This window comes from Solanum stenotomum, chromosome 10, assembly GCF_019186545.1.
Source record: "Solanum stenotomum isolate F172 chromosome 10, ASM1918654v1, whole genome shotgun sequence".
In the NCBI taxonomy this organism is placed as follows: Eukaryota; Viridiplantae; Streptophyta; class Magnoliopsida; order Solanales; family Solanaceae; genus Solanum; species Solanum stenotomum.
This window is the reverse complement of record NC_064291.1, coordinates 7,071,247-7,085,206: the sequence shown is the minus strand read 5'-3', so window position 1 is coordinate 7,085,206 and position 13,960 is coordinate 7,071,247. Positions and strand designations below refer to the sequence as shown.

Genomic DNA, 13,960 nt, shown 5'->3' with positions numbered 1-13,960 from the left:
TCTTTGATAAATTGAAATTGCATGTCCTGTCTAATGACCTCACTCAATACTTTATTGATTAAAATACTTTGAATCTAACTGATGTATTTTGTCTTTTTTTAAACCAAGTGAAGCTTACATTATTTAGGTGAGTTCTTCAGTATAAAATTGTATCCTAAGTTTAACATTTAGGGCATAAATAAAGCAGTACTACATTAATATTTTGAATCAGATTATTAATAACTTTCACTTTTTTTTCTTTTATGGCTTTAACAATGTTAACTTCAAACCACACAGAGACTGTAAATGGGTGGGCAACTCATGATCCTTCCGGCAAGATCACACCCTATACTTTCAAGAGAAGGTACAATCTTCATGTTACACCATGCATTGTTTTAAAGAAATATATCTTCTCGACAGAAAATTAAACTGTATATATAAGGTATTATTTTTATGTATATAAATAAGTTGTGAATTTCCTGAACTTAAGACTAGAAGTTGGCTCAGTGATTTCGAGTGTTCTAAATTTATCTTGAGATCCAACTTCATTCTCAAAGCAATACATTTTTATTTTTGAACCTCTTTAGTGAAAATACTCGATCTGTCATTGCTCATATAAAGAGACTACCCATTCCATTTTCATCTGATGTGAAGAAAAATCTTTTTTATTTATAAACTCAAAGTGTCACGCCCCAAACTCAAGGGGAACAACTAGTATATCTCGGCTTAAAACTAAGCTCTCGGCCAACAAGGCCCCTGTCAACAGATCTATAAAAGAAACAACTACTCCCAAGAGTTCAGATAAATAAATAGCCAACTAGCACAGAAGTCATGATTGGGCCGTCGAGGCCACCATGATATCTATACCAAAATTGAAAGCGGGTATATATCAAGACAATACATCAAACAGCTCACAAGCTTCAGCAAAGCAACAAACGAGGCCAGCATGGCCATAACGTAGCTATACATCCCACACACTAGTCTGCAAGCCTCTAAGAGTAGTAAAGATTGGCGGGACAGGGCCCCAACCTACACTACAAAAAAAATAGTGTTTACTGACGGGCAAAATCCGTCACTATCCAATGAAAATCCGTCACTAAACATGATTAGTGACGGATTAGCAACGAATTATTGACCGTTGCTATTACGCTCGTTAATAGGCTCTTAGTGACGAAAATATGAGTTTCGTCACTAGTTTAGTGACATCATAGTGACGAAATATTTTCGTCGCCACTTGTTAGTGACGGACATAGTCGTTATTATATTTATATAATTTTGTTGCTAATTTCATAATTCTAGGATGAAAAAATGAGTTTCGTCACAAGTTTAGCGACGTAATAGTGACAAAATATTTCTGTCGCCATTGTTAGCGACAGACATAGTCGTCATTATATTTATATAGTTTTGTTGCTAATTCATAATTCATTTCATCATTTTGGATAAATTTGCGACGAAATTTCCGTCGCAACATAATCTGTCTCAACATATTAGGCCTTCAATAATCCATCGCTAATCCGTCCCCTACATTCTTTACATAGCAACGACCAAATAGTCGTTAAATTTGTTGCTAAAAATTATTCTTCTATAATTATTTCTAATTTATAATTAGAAATAAATTAAATTTAAATTATTAAATACTCTAAAAATAACAAACATTCATATAATATAATACTCATAGACGATTCATAATATATAAATAGAAAAATCTAAACCACATATTTTTGGTTAAAAATATCTAAAGAAAACTATAAAGTACTCTTAAATGTACCTACATTCATCAAAATGTTAGTACACAATTTGTAGTTTCCAAAAAACATGACAATATCAAAAAATAAAGTTATGGGAGACTAAGGGATACTATCGTCACTTGAAATTGAGGGATCAACCTCATCCACATTAGTAGTAGGAGGCACTATGGGTGTCACAAGCGATGGGTTGCCAGAGGGATCAATAATCGCTGCTTGCACCTGCTCAACAATAATAGGAATAAGATGACTAGTAAGTGTAGGCATCATTTGCTTTACAAACTCATCCATATTTGTTGTCGATGTTGATTGAGAAAATGGAGGTGGTAATGATGATGAGCCACAACGATTCTGCCCACAGTAATTTTTTTCTTCAGATCCAAGACCGTATATTCTTCTTTTCTTTTCTCCCCCCCACAGCTTGGTAATATGCTTTACATTGATCAATATCAGTTTGAGACACAATTTTTTCCTGTAATATTTTTTCATATTTTTCCTATAATAAGTAGAGGAAATGAGAAAGCATTAAAGATAGGGAACAAAAAAGTTTTTGAAGGAAAATACAGAAAGATGCATAAGCTTAAATGCAATGTACATTTTTCAACCATATGATAAAAACAGGATAAGAGGTCTCAAGACCCCTCAAAACACACACACAAAACAGGGCAAGAGGTCTTAAGACCCCCCAAAACACACACACAAAACAGGGCAAGAGGTCTCAAGACCCCCCAAAACACAATGGTGTAAATGATAAAAAAACACTTTACATATAATAAAAAATCAAGGAATCAAGTTGCAGGGAACTACTCTGATGATGCACAGTCCTAAATTTCTCATTTGGGATTCAGGACAACCCAATGGTGTCTACTCCAACTCCCATTCAAATTGAACTGCGAAAGGAACCTGCAAGCACTCACACTATGGTCGAAAGAACCCAACCTACTCAACATGATAATCAGAAGCTGCAAAAAGGTAACATCGAAGAACAGCAAATTCAAGACAATATGAAGAAATTAGGTAAGCCCTTTTCTAACACTAATTGTGATGATACTTACACTAACAGTGAAGGTCATTTACACAATGGTGTAAATGAACAAATTAGCAAGAATGTTACTCCTTTGCAAAATGCACATAAACATGCCCATGGGGAGATTGTGATTTTATCTGATAACATAAAATTCTCAGTTGACAAATACTAGAACCCAACATCAAATGGACAAGAACAGCCCAGGGCAATCAAAATCACCAACAGCCTCCTCAAAATAATACCAAGAAGGACTTTTTGTTGAATCCATTTTCCTTTAACATAAAGTTAACTCAATCCCTGAACCAGCCCCCTATACGATTATTCAATCATATGTTGCTTGTCTAAGCCACAATCACTCCAAAAATGATATTCCTATTGAGTTTACTAGCCCTGTTAACACCACTAAACAGGGACTGTCAGTAGTGGTATTTGAGAAAGATGATTACATGGTCAAGATGGCAGCCAAATGTAAGTTTAATCTTGTTGGATAATGAATTACACCTGAATTACACTAAAATTGCACAAAAAAAAGCCTCAAACAACACCTAAATTACACTGAAGCAGCAGCAGATTCACTTTAAAACAGGATTGAAATTGCACCAAAAATAACTGCATTAGAATCACACTAAAACAGCAGTAGGATCGCACTAAAACAACATTAAAACTGCAGTGGAAAAGCATTAAAATAACACCTGCATTATACCAAAACAGGAGCAACAAATACGCTCTAAAACATGACTAGAATTGCACAAAAAACAACTGCACTAAAGTCACACTAAAACAGCAGTAGGATAGCACTAAAACAATACCAAAATTGTAGCGAAAAAACATTAAAACAACACCTGCATTATACCAAAACAGGAGCAACAAATACGCTCTAAAACACGACTAGAATTGCACAACAAACAACTGCACTTCACTCTAAAACAACAATAGAATCGCACTAAAACAACACTAAAATTGCAGCGAAAATACATCAAAACAACACCTGCATTTTACAAAAACAATAGAAACTAATATGATTTTGAACCTATGAGACCTGACATTTACATTTTTAGATAGGCTTTAAAGTTTTAGACTTACATGGACAATTCAAGAACACTCACCAACAAATGATTTTCCATCATGACCATGTCTATGAACGTGCAAATATAACTCACTTGGTGTTGGATATAATTTTGCATCAGCTACCTGTAGCAAATCATATAATTTTTGGGACTCGGGATTAAGATCTTCTTCCATTGAAGGTTCACAAGGATGAGACGACTCGGGTTCAATATATCTAAAAGATTGCCAACTCGAACCTTAGGGAAAGTTAGGACCAACTACATCAAAGTCGGTATGGATTATCATATCCTGATTCGGGTTGAGCAACACTATACAAATCCTGATTTGAAGAAATCTCACCGATCACATCTTTTTCCCCTTGATGAACTTAAAGTTGTGACATTTTTTACATGGACATCTAACTTTGTTACCGCTCATACGATTCTATTGCGAACATGCAAATTGGATAAATTTATCCACTCAAATTATGAAATTAGAATTAATAGCCCCTCGTCCATCCAACCTCTCATACATACAACCACACTCTAGATTATTCATGTTCCTAATAATGTTTAAATTTACAAAGTAGCAAGTAACAAGCAAAAACTGATTTACCAAAAGGTACTATCATTTATATTCATCAAATTCGGACAAAATACGCATATTGACAAAACAAGAACATTTTATAAAGTTGTTCATTAGGCAGACTTAAAAAAAGCTTATGATCTACTAAAACAATTAGTGATTATAGTAAACTTACATAACAGTTACTAAAGTATTCTAAGTTTCGTCAACTTATAGAATAATTAAAGCATTCTAATTTTAAGCACCCACTATTAGATTCAGTAAAGTAAATACCTCGGGACTTAATTCTTTAGCTAAAGCAGAGATAGAAATGAAGAACAAGACTTACTTCGAGCGAATATCAACCAGATCTTGATGCTGAGGTTATGGCAGCAAATACCCGCAACATTTAAACATTAAATTGACTTGGTAATTACAGCCGCAAATATCTGCAACATTTAAACAGTATATAATTTTATTTCTCAAGTTTAATTGGCGAATTAAGAACATGTAAAGGCCTCCTATCAGATGCTATTACAAACTTCACCTTGTTCACTTAATCAGGCAACACATTGATGAAATGCAAAGAGTTTTACTTCATTTAGCCTCTTTCATTATAAGGACTAGAGGTTCATTTAGTCGAGTTAGCTTGCACGTGTTAAAATATATTATTAACTACGTGTTTAGTAAATCAAATAGCTCCCAAACTTGTAAGCTTGTGGCACCATGAGAAAACAAAATAGCGCCAACTTCTAAACACTTGGCAGAGAAGCAAGACACTGATGACCTTAAACTGAAAAAGCAATGATGTATTGATTTTCTGGAAGGTAACCAGAATTGATTTCAGACAATTCTACAACTGATAATGTCGGCTTCTAGGAGTCGTCAGCTTTAATTGAGGCTTATTTCAACCTGGAACATTAGTTATCCAATGTCGTTTATAAATGCACTCTATGAAGTTCCTTATTTCAACAGAATATTGAGGCTTGTTTTAGCCCTTTGAGAAATCCTTTATTTCATTATATTACATGTTATTGAAGCTTCACATCACTTATTTCAGTAACAACTCATTTTACCACATCTAGCCTAGACTTTATAGTGTATAAATTGATCATTCTCTCCTTGAACATAAAAATTTGATGATTATTAAATGTCTAATCTAATATTTTTGATTTAGATAGAGAGGGTATTTTAATAAACTCTCGGAGGAAACAATTATTTTTCTTTCTAAGCTCCTTTAATACATATTCATAACTGACAAGAAAGAGTTTTAACCATAGTATCATTCTTTCAATTTACAACAAAAAAAAGCACTAGAAAGTCCACTCTTTCAAACAAATGCTTATTTAACGGCACAGATCATCAATATAAACCATAAAACAAGTCAAGTTTAATTGTAACGTGTGACATTACGTTTAACCCAATCTTTAGCTTTATCGTAATAATTCATAGCAGAAAGCTGATCATTAGGAATAACAACCATAACTTCCAGATCACTACCACCAACAGCACTCATAGTACATTTCAAGTGAGAAAAACATAAAGAACCACTTTAGAATATCAATCAAAAAAACAAAAAGAAGTTATATATCACACAAGTTCAAAAGATCCTAAATCAGAATACTAAAATCAACCAGAAGCAACTTTTTAACACTAGATTCAATATTACACTAACATTATTTATCACCAAAAAATGAACTCAAACAAAAGTATAAACAGAAAATTTATATCAACACATTTTTCTAAAAAAAAAAAGAAAGATATTGTGCAGGTGAGAAAAAGAGAGATACCTTTTACAGAGAAAATGAGTCGATAGTGAGTAGTCACAACAATAAAAGTTACCTGCAGTAGAAAACTAAAACAAATCAATGTGAAATCAATGTAAAATGCTTGTACCTAATTCTAGATGCTTGCTTGAACCCTAACACCTATTTTCAGAAAACTTTACTTCTAAAAAAACCTCTATTTTCAAAACATTCAAATTTCTAGAGAAATTACCAAATCTTACTTCAAGCTAAACGAAATGGAAAGAGTGCATAGTTAAAATATCATATTTTCATAACACCCAAACGACTAAAATCTCTATTTTTAGTGATCGAGTGAAACGATTCCTAGTTAGGGTTCATATTTTGCAACTAGAAAACAATGGTATGTCGAGTTGAAACTGGAAAACAATGGTATGTCTAGTTAATATGATATCCTAATGCAGGAATCTGACCAAAATTCCTAGTAGGGGTTCCTATTTTCCAGAGAGAAAGAGTTGAAAGTCGTCAAAATCGAAGTTGGCCTAGATGTTGAAATACTACAAATTGGAGCTAGGGTTTTGATTTTATAACTAGTTCTTGATAAACCCATCTTGGGAAATTGATTCCCCTTGATATCTGAACCAGCAAATCCATTTGGGAAACTGAAGCTTTGAAATCGAAATGGAGTTTGAGCGCTAACCTTTCTAGATGGAGACTTACTTCAGAGCTTCGAGTGTTACCAGCTTCAGGATGGAGTTTGAAATCGAAATGGAGTTTCAGAGCTTCATCTCTGAAATGTTATGAGAGTGTGAGTGTGAATATTTTGTGCCCTAAGAATATATCACTTTTAAAAAATTGCAACAGAATTAGTGATAGATTCACTTTCAAATAAATATATATATTTAGAAAATATTATATTGACAGATATTTTCGTCACTATATAATATAAATTTTATAAAAATATATATAAAAGTTTAGCGACCTTTTTTCCGTTGCTAATTTTGTCGCCAAATATTAATTGAATTTGTCACCCTTATTTTGTTACTAAATCCATAGGAAAAATTAGGCGCCAAAATTTCACGCTAATAATTAGCGACGAATTAAATATTCCGTTGCAAATCCGTCGCTATATTATAAATCAAAAAATCAATTGTTAATTTTGCAACAAAATGGTAATTCCGTCGTAAATTCGTCGTTATATAGTAACTCAATATAGTTCGTCGCTAATATCCGTCACTAAATGTTGTTTTTTTAGTAGTGCTACCTATAAAGATATATACAACAGAAGCTAACAAACCTCCTAACTATGGCAGCTCCGGAGGAAAGGGGCTGGCCAATCGGATAGAAGTCAATCCTGCTGCTGAGGAGGTTTACTGGGTCATTTGCTGGGACCTGCATGCATGAATGCAGCGCCCCCCCAGGAAATGGGGAGTCACTACAAAATAATGTACAGAGTATGAAATGATATAGACTAAATGAGCAAGTATCATAATATACCAAAATCAATCACGTAAGGAAATCAAATTTTAGATAAGCATACTAACCCACTATTGAATCTAAAAATACAAAAATGATCAAACATCAACCTAACCAAGCACCTATAAGCTCGGAAAGTACAAACAACATACCACCTACCTAGGCCCCCATAAGCCCAAAAGGTGTCAAATCAATCTACATACCCCTATTGGTAGCCCCTTGTCTTTATAAGAAGTCACACAACCTTTTTTGACAATGATATAGCCCCGTAGGTAGCGCATAGCCCTCTTAGCTCAGTGGGCTGCACATAGCCCTGTAGGCAACATATAGCCCTATTTAGCGTCAAAATAGCCCCATAGGCAACACATAATACTCTTTGGCATCGATATACCCCTGTGGGCAACACATAACCCTCTTAGGCAACAACATAGTCCTATTAGACAACATCATAGCCCCCCATAGGCAGTTCATAGCTCAACAACTAACCACAATTGCCCCAAGGGCGACAACAAACAATTTGAATAGGCTAAAGGCGAGCAATTTAGCTATAAACAATATATATGAATAATCTCCAAGTCGTTCCTAACTTAGGGTCGTTCTTAACAGATTATGAGTCCCTAAAATGAGGGTTTATAACCACTCAATCAGCCAACCACTCACAATTACATCTACAAGATCACCAACACTAACTACCATATTATATCACTCCCAAGCTCTAAGGAAACATGTTGAACGAAGAGAATAACCTTAACATACCTTTCCAATGAACGCTCGAAAGACCGTAGTTCCTTCACAAAAATTGTTCCTTATGTCTTAAGCTTCACAAACACTATATATACACAACTGGTACACACATTAGTTAACCAAGTGTAAACCTTGAAGAAACACCAATAACTTAATCGTGCAAGAACTCCATAGGAAGTCTCTCTTAAGCTTTCTTTCTGGTTTTGGAAGTGAAAAGAAATGTTTTCATGGCTTAAAACGTTGAGTAAGCCGACATACCATATTTTTGACCCGACCTGGATTCTGCTCCGGCAGTCCGTAGTAAAACCCTCTTTAAAAAGGAACTTACAATAACTTTCGCCAACTTTTATTTTGCCACTTACCTAACTTCAAAACTTGAGATACAACCCTTGAACACTTAAAATATGACATACCACATAATTCTTAATTTATTACCCACCCTCCTTGTCTTTCCACAAAGATACGAGTTAATTTAGACGTTTTGAAAAGTCGACGTGTTACACAAAGGTTCTTGAATCTTACTTCAAGTTCTATTTATTCTACGCATGTTTTATGTATTTCTATGTTTTCTATATTTGTTGTATATTGAAAATAACTAACAACATCCATATTTATAAAAGTAAGAAACCAAATTAAACTAGGACTATGAACCACTATAACTAACAAATCCTAATTAAACATGAATAAGTAAATACCATAAATAATAAATACTAAACACCTAGGATTCCTACTCCAACTTTGAATTATTGTTTCCAACATTCTCCCGTAATTCAAAGTTGTATTCTCTTCAGTCTTGAATCTTCAATTCTAGGAGTACTTCTCTTCAATTCTCTTTTTTTTTCTTGGTTGTGTTGGAGAACCTTCTCTAACTTCCAAGTGTTGGAGTACTTTCTCTTCAACTCACGATGTTTTTTTTGTTGGTTGTATTGGAGCACTTCTCTCCAACTTCCAAGTGTTGGAGCACTTTCTCTCCAACTGACAATATTTTTTCTCTTGGTTGTGTTGAAATACTTCTCTTCAACTTCCAAGGTTGATGCCCTTCCCACCAACGTCTTTTCTTTTAGTTTTTTTTTGTTATTGGTGTTGGAGCACTCTCTCTTTCTCTAACTATCGTTGATGCCCTTCCCATCAACTACTTTTCTTTTTGTGTTGGAGCACTCTCTCTCCAACTCTCGTTGATGCCTTTCCCATCAACTCTTTTTCTTTTGTTTTTTTTACTTTCTCTAACTTTTAATTTATAGAAGAGTTTCTTCCTCTTGTGCTTGGTTGCGCTTCTTTAAATATGTAATAATTTGTAAGTCTTTCCTCCTAACATGTCCTCTTCATACATATATTATTTGCCAGCTTTTGTCAACATGATCATTGGCCAGACGGGCATCATATATGGGTCATAGTAACCCGCCGACAGCTAAAACTCTAAGATCTTCTACCAGGATCGTAGAAGCTCTGATACCAATTTGAAGGAATTTTTTTATTTTATTTATAAACTCAAAGGTTCTTGAATCTTACTTCAAGTTCTATCTATTCTACGTATGTTTTGTGTATTTCTATGTTTTCTATATTTTCTGTATATTGAAAATAACTACCAACATCTCTATTTATAAAAGTGAGAAGTCAAATTAAACTAGAACTAGGAACCACTATAACTAACAAATCCTAATTTAACATGAATAAGTAAATACCATAAATAATAAATCCTAAATACCTAGGATTCCTACTCCAACTTTGAATTATTATTTCCAACATTCTCTCGTAATTCAAAGATGTATACTCTTGTCTCATTCTTCTTGTCATTGTTGTTGAATTGGAGAACTTCTCTTCAGTCTTCAATCTTCAATCTTCAATCTTCAATCTTCAATCTTCAATGCTTGGAGTACTTCTCTTCAATTCTTTTTTTTTGTGTTGGAGCACCTTCTCTCCAACTTCTAAGTGTTGGAGCACTTTCTCTCCAACTCACGATATTTTTTTTCTTGGTTGTATTGGAACACTTCTCTCCAACTTCCAAGTGTTAGAGCACTTTCTCTCCAACTCACAATATTTTTTCTCTTGGTTGTGTTGAAGCACTTCTCTTAAACTTCCAAGGTTGATGCCCTTCCACCAACGCCTTTTTTTTGTTTTTGATGTTGGATCACTCTCTCTCTAACTCTCGTTGATGCCTTTCCCATCAACTCCTTTTCTTTTTGTGTTTTTTTTTTGTATGGGAGCACTCTCTCTCCAACTCTCGTTGATGCCCTTCCCATCAATTCTTTTTCTTTTTGTTTTTTTTTTACTTCCTCTAACTTTTAATTTAGAGAAGAGTTTCTTTCTTTTGTGCTTGGTTGCACTTTTTTAAATATGCAATATTTTGTAAGTCTTTCCTCCTAGTATGTCCTTTTTATGCATATATTATTCGCCCAACTTTTGTCAACATGATCATTGGCCAGACGGACAACATATATGGGTCACAGCCGCCCGCCGGCAGCGAAAATTCGAAGATCTTTTACCAGAATCGTAGAAGCTCTGATACCAATTTGAAGAAAAAAAAAATTATTTATAAACTCAAAGGTTTTTTAATCTTACTTCAAGTTCTATCTATTCTACATATGTTTTGTGTATTTCTATGTTTTTTATATTTTATGTATATTGAAAATAACTAACAACATCCATATTTATAAAAGTAAGAAATCAAATTAAACTAGGACTAGGAACCACTATAACTAACAAATCCTAATTAAACATGAATAAGTAAATACCATAAATAATAAATCCTAAACACCTAAGATTTCTACTCCAAATTTGAATTATTATTTCCAACATGATGTGATGTGAGACTCTTCCACACCCAACTTCATGCTAAGGTTTAAACAATCTAGAGCGTGAAGAATTTAATACTGGGGACCAACATCAGTAAATAATAATTGAGATGTGTCTTACTCTGATATCAGGTAAAGAAATAGATGTTTGGCCTAAAATATTTTTTTTAATGATGTCAGAGAAAATGGAATTAGTGATGTGACTATCAAGATCTTGTACTGTGGCATGTGTCGTACTGATGTCCATTTTGCCAAGAATGATTGGGGTGACACTATATACCCTCTTGTTCCAGGGTAATTATTTTTAAAAAATATTTTTTACAATTATATAATAATTTTCTAAATATGCGAATTTGTGACATTTGAAATATTAATTTTACAGGTATGAAATAACATGAATAATTGAAAAGGTGGGAAGTAAAGTTAACAATTTCAAGATTGGGAAGCATTGATCATCTTCTCAAGAAAATTATTGTAAGCAATTTGTTTCTGTATACAATAGCATATTTTGGGATGGAAGCATTACTTATGGTGGGTATTCAACTATGTTGGTTGCAGATCACAGACATGTCAAATTCTATACATAGTTTTTTTATATATGTGTTATTTTAAGTTACCACGTCTCATGTATTGAAGTGCAGAATGTGATCAATATAGAATATTTTATCGTGAAAAATTCCTTGCTAAATAGAGTAAAAGAATCACGACCTAGTATTTATGTAGGATATGTCTCAATTTTCTACTAAAATTACTTTGAGTAATTTTAGGTTATAACTTTATAATCAAAGGAAATTAAGTCTAGTATCTTACTCTTTTTTCAAAACTCTACCATAGTATTTAAATAAATGTAGAGAATATTTTTTAATCATCAAAACTTTAAATTCAACCTAGTCAACAACTCATTAATATATAATTCTAATTTTGAAATATGTTAATGTTGATTTGTCCTATTAAATCTCCTTCTTTCCAAGTCCTCAAATTTTTCTTGATTTTAAAAAATCTGAATTTGTTACATTTATCATGATTTTAGATTATGTAATACATATGCCAAACAACCTTGGATAGAGCAGCATCGTTATTAGGTGATAACAGTGTACACACTAATAAAAGACAGCCACTTAATTATTTAAAACAAATAGGAGTGGTTGGCTTAGGAGGTTTGGGACATTTGGCTATCAAATTTGGCAAAGCATATGGTCATCATGTAACTGTCTTTAACACCTTTCCATCCAAAGAAAAAGATGCTAAAGAGCTATTAGGTGCACATGATTTTGTTGTTGCCACCAATGAGGATGAAATGAAGGTAATTAATTTTATTGTTTCATATAATTAAATGACATAATACATAAACATGATGCTTAACTTGACTTCAGTGGATAACTATGCCCTTCAACTTTGAGTGTGCACAAGTAGACACGCATGTCCTACATGACATAATACACGTAGGATGTCATGTAGGACGAATGCGTCAATTTGTTCAATTTTATACAAGTTTAAGTGTCTACTTGTGTACACCCAAAATTAAAGGTCATAGTTGTCAATTGACGTCCAGTTAAGGGGTCATGTTTATGTATTATGCCTCATTAAATCTTGTATTTTTGAAGATCTTGTATAAACATGTACATGATTGATAAGAAAATCATCTTTGAAAAAGAGAGTACATATTTATGTATTATGCCTATTCATTTCATTTCAATTTATATGACGATGTTTAATTGTATACGAAATTCAATAAACATTTTTTTCAAAACTTGGGAGTCGTTTGGTTTGAATTCAAGTTATGATGGAATAGTTATGATAAGATTAGTTATGATGAGATAAGTTATGCTACAATTATTTTTTTGAGTGTTTGGTTTGTTGTATTCAAAATAATAAATTTTAAGAACAATTTATTTGTTTACAAAAATACCCTTCATGAATGTGAAAAGTGATGTATAAAAAAGATTTAAAGAGATATTTTTGTCATTTACTTGTAAGTTATCACGGGATTACTATACCACTCAAGGAGAGGGATAACTTATTCCGGGACAAAAGAGTTCAACCATGAATTTTGCTCAGTAAAATCCTCAAAAAATGATCTTTATACAAAGATTTTTTTTTTGTTGAGACGAACTCAGTCTGTTTTTCGATAAAGTGAATGCTCGAGAAATTCCTTGTTTAGAGAAAGCTGTACAATCCAGCCCCCCCCCCCCCGACTTCAATTACAAACTCTTACTTCTCGATCTAACTTGGACTAATCCCTTAGCAGCCAAGAAATTCCTACTAACCAGACAAAAAGTAAGTTTCCACTCACTACCAAAGCGCTGTCGCACCTCTACTATTTTCGGCGTAACGAGGTTTTAGTCTTTACGAGGGCACCCCCTAGCCAGATTCAATCCCAAGGGTCAATCAAGCCTTTGAAACTAGTGAAAATAGTCGTCATAGTCAGAGCATGCTTTCAACGAGACTTTCTTAGCTTGTCAAACTTTCTCTCCTTCACTAGGAAAGTTATCCGGTAAGCAAGATCTTTGATTGATGTGCCTGAATAAGGTTGATCAATGGAAGCTTCTTGGAGCTTTCTCTATACCTTAATTGTCGGCCGGCGCCCACCCGACTAGAGGGACTGAGAAATTAATTGAGTACAAAACTTATCTTCACTGAATGAAGTCCTCCTTTTCTTTCGGAGGTGCTGACCGGCCCGCAGCGAGGCAGAGATGACTAAGTTTGGTGGCAGGTTTTGTCAAAAAAAGAATGATTTTCAGCGGGAGTCTCATCTGGGTGGCTGGTTCAATCGCTTTCGAGAATAGAGGAGATGGACTGGTCTATAAAAGGTACCTTCTGGAACTAGAAGAAGGAATGTAG

At 33.7% G+C, this 13,960-nt stretch overlaps 1 pseudogene; it reads left to right on the top strand.

Annotated features, from left to right (window-relative positions):
• The first annotated feature begins 242 nt into the window (after positions 1-242).
• Positions 243-13,960, top strand: part of LOC125841782 (probable cinnamyl alcohol dehydrogenase 6) — a 14,812-nt pseudogene continuing 1,094 nt past the window's right edge.